The sequence below is a fragment of the Sander lucioperca genome, chromosome 11 (assembly GCF_008315115.2).
Source record: "Sander lucioperca isolate FBNREF2018 chromosome 11, SLUC_FBN_1.2, whole genome shotgun sequence".
Taxonomy (NCBI): domain Eukaryota; kingdom Metazoa; phylum Chordata; class Actinopteri; order Perciformes; family Percidae; genus Sander; species Sander lucioperca.
In genome coordinates, this window is record NC_050183.1 from 39,325,011 (window position 1) to 39,327,510 (window position 2,500).

The 2,500-nt window shown below is 43.7% G+C and overlaps 2 protein-coding genes across 3 annotated transcripts in view; one reads left to right on the top strand and one right to left on the bottom strand.

The window, feature by feature from the left end:
- The window catches only part of LOC116034448 (nuclear factor 1 A-type-like), a 380,609-nt gene that overhangs the window by 85,042 nt on the left and 293,067 nt on the right, over window positions 1-2,500 (bottom strand). The window lies entirely within an intron of this gene.
- The window catches only part of LOC118496240 (TM2 domain-containing protein 1-like), a 10,906-nt gene that overhangs the window by 4,635 nt on the left and 3,771 nt on the right, over window positions 1-2,500 (top strand). The gene's annotated exons all lie outside the window — the stretch shown is intronic.

Here is a 2,500-nt window from a genome sequence, read left to right on the forward strand (position 1 = left end):
ACTGAACATATCAGACAACGAGGGTGCATGCCCCTCATCTGGTGCAGAGAGACGAGTCTTTTTTTCTGCGCTCTGATCTCCTTCTCCTGCTCCGTCTTTCATCCGTATTGGTTCGGTGATAAAAGTATTTCGGCCGCAAACCGAAAATGCCTTTTTGGGCCATTTTCAGCCGAAAATGTATTGCATTTCTTCAAATACGCCGCACTTTCGCCGCATAAATTGCAGATTTCCGCGCAAAATATGCGGGGCTTGCATGATTTCATAATCCCCGCATTTTTGTTGCAAAAAAGTCACACATATATCTTAGTAGAAAGTAGGGCTGAACGATTTTTGAAAATAATCTAATTGCGATTTTTTTTTCCCAAATATTGCGATTTCGATTCGATTACTTTTTTAAGCTCTTTGTCTTCTGTATTATTCAACAAAGAATAATATAATGTATAGTATGAACACACAATTACACACTAGACAGTTAAATAAGTAAAAATATAGTATATATCTACACACACACACACACACACACACGTAATTTTTTACAGTGCACAGAGAGGAGCTGCCTCCAGCCCCTCCCCCTCGTGAAGTTGCGTGCTGCCGTGTGCACTTGTTCAGAGAGGCTATCGTTACGTTAGCTAGTTGCTGGTGGTCTTGTTCAGAGAGGCTATCGTTACGTTAGCTAGTTGCTGGTGTTCTTGTTCAGAGAGGCTATCGTTACGTTAGCTAGTTGCTGGTGTTCTTGTTCAGAGAGGCTATCGTTACGTTAGCTAGTTGCTGGTGTTCTTGTTCAGAGAGGCTATCGTTACGTTAGCTAGTTGCTGGTGGTCTTGTTCAGAGAGGCTATCGTTACGTTAGCTAGTTGCTGGTGTTCTTGTTCAGAGAGGCTATCGTTACGTTAGCTAGTTGCTGGTGTTCTTGTTCAGAGAGGCTATCGTTACGTTAGCTAGTTGCTGGTGGTCTTGTTCAGAGAGGCTATCGTTACGTTAGCTAGTTGCTGGTGGTCTTGTTCAGAGAGGCTATCGTTACGTTAGCTAGTTGCTGGTGTTCTTGCCGTGGGATTAACTGGACTAATAAAACTGTTGAAACACCGCGGCCACGCTGCTGTGAAAGCTCCCCGAACGTCATTTATCAGAGTCTGGTTGTTATCCCTCTCAGTGGCAGCTCCTCCACTCATATCTTTATAACGGAGCTAACCGCTAACCGGAGCTAACCGCTAATCAGAGCTAACCGCTAACCGGAGCTAATCGTTGCTAACCGAGCCTTCAGTTCTGCGTGTCTGTATCCATTAACTGCATGTATGGACTCAAACCAGAATAAAACCCTTCATTTTATTAAAATGGCTGTAAAAGTTTTAAACTACAACTCAGAGTTGTTTGAATGACAGAAATCAGCTCAAGGTACGACGTAGCGTTAGCGTGCTAGTTGATGCTTTCTCTGCGGAGTGCAGACTGATTTGCTGTCGCGAGTCACGTGACCAAATCGCAGCCTTTGCGATTAGGAAATCGCGTTTTAACATATCGCGATATTATCGAAAATGCAATTAATCGTTCAGCCCTAACAGAAAGTTGAACAATGTTACGTTTACTTCACACAAGAGCAGCCGTTTTCCCCTGTTGCCATGGGAACGTTATGAAGTGACGTAATTACGTGACGTGAACGTCATCGAAAAGCTGCAAACCCCGCGATGAAACCACAGTTTTTACAAGTTCCCGCAATTTCATCGCATAAAATTGCATTAATATCCCGCATATTCCATCGCATTTTTTAAGAAAACGTGCCGCATAATCAAGGATTTTTGCCCAAAACATTCACAAAAAAACTCTTTTCTGGAAGGACTGGATATGTCTCAGGACGTAGCCGTGTGGATGCAGCCTGGATGGGCGTTACTCTTTAACAGTTTCCACGTGTTTGTGTGTGTTTTTTCTTTCTTTCTCCAGCCTGAATTCAAACTGAATTTAATTAGTCTTTGTTTGTCACTGATCTGCACACAGTAGACCATAATAACCCGACGAATAACAGTTATGATTACCACGACAACAAGGACGAGTTATTATGAGCAGACTGAGTCCTTTTAATGAGACACCTGCAGCAAGACAAAGGCTGAAAGGCTGTGTGTGTGTGTGTGTGTGTGTGTGTGTGTGTGTGTGTGTGTGTGTGTGTGTGTGTGTGTGTGTGTGTGTGTGTGTGTGTGTGTGTGTGTGTGTGTCTCTGTCCGTCCGTCCCTGTCCGTGTGTGTGTGTCTGTCTGTCTGTCTGTGTGTGTGGTGTGTGTGTGGGTGTGTGTGTGTGTGTGTATTTTTGAATGGAAGACAGCTGCACTGCTGAACACCCGGCCTGATTTGGCACAGGTCGTCCCAGGCCGAGCCAAGCTAAGCCGAGCCAAGTCAGATTTATTTTTCTAAAAGAAAATATTAATTTTACAGGCGGGTTTCACAGAGCTCCACAAAACAAACAGCAAACAAATAACAGATGTAATAACTAGATGATGCTACAACTACCAGGTGTAA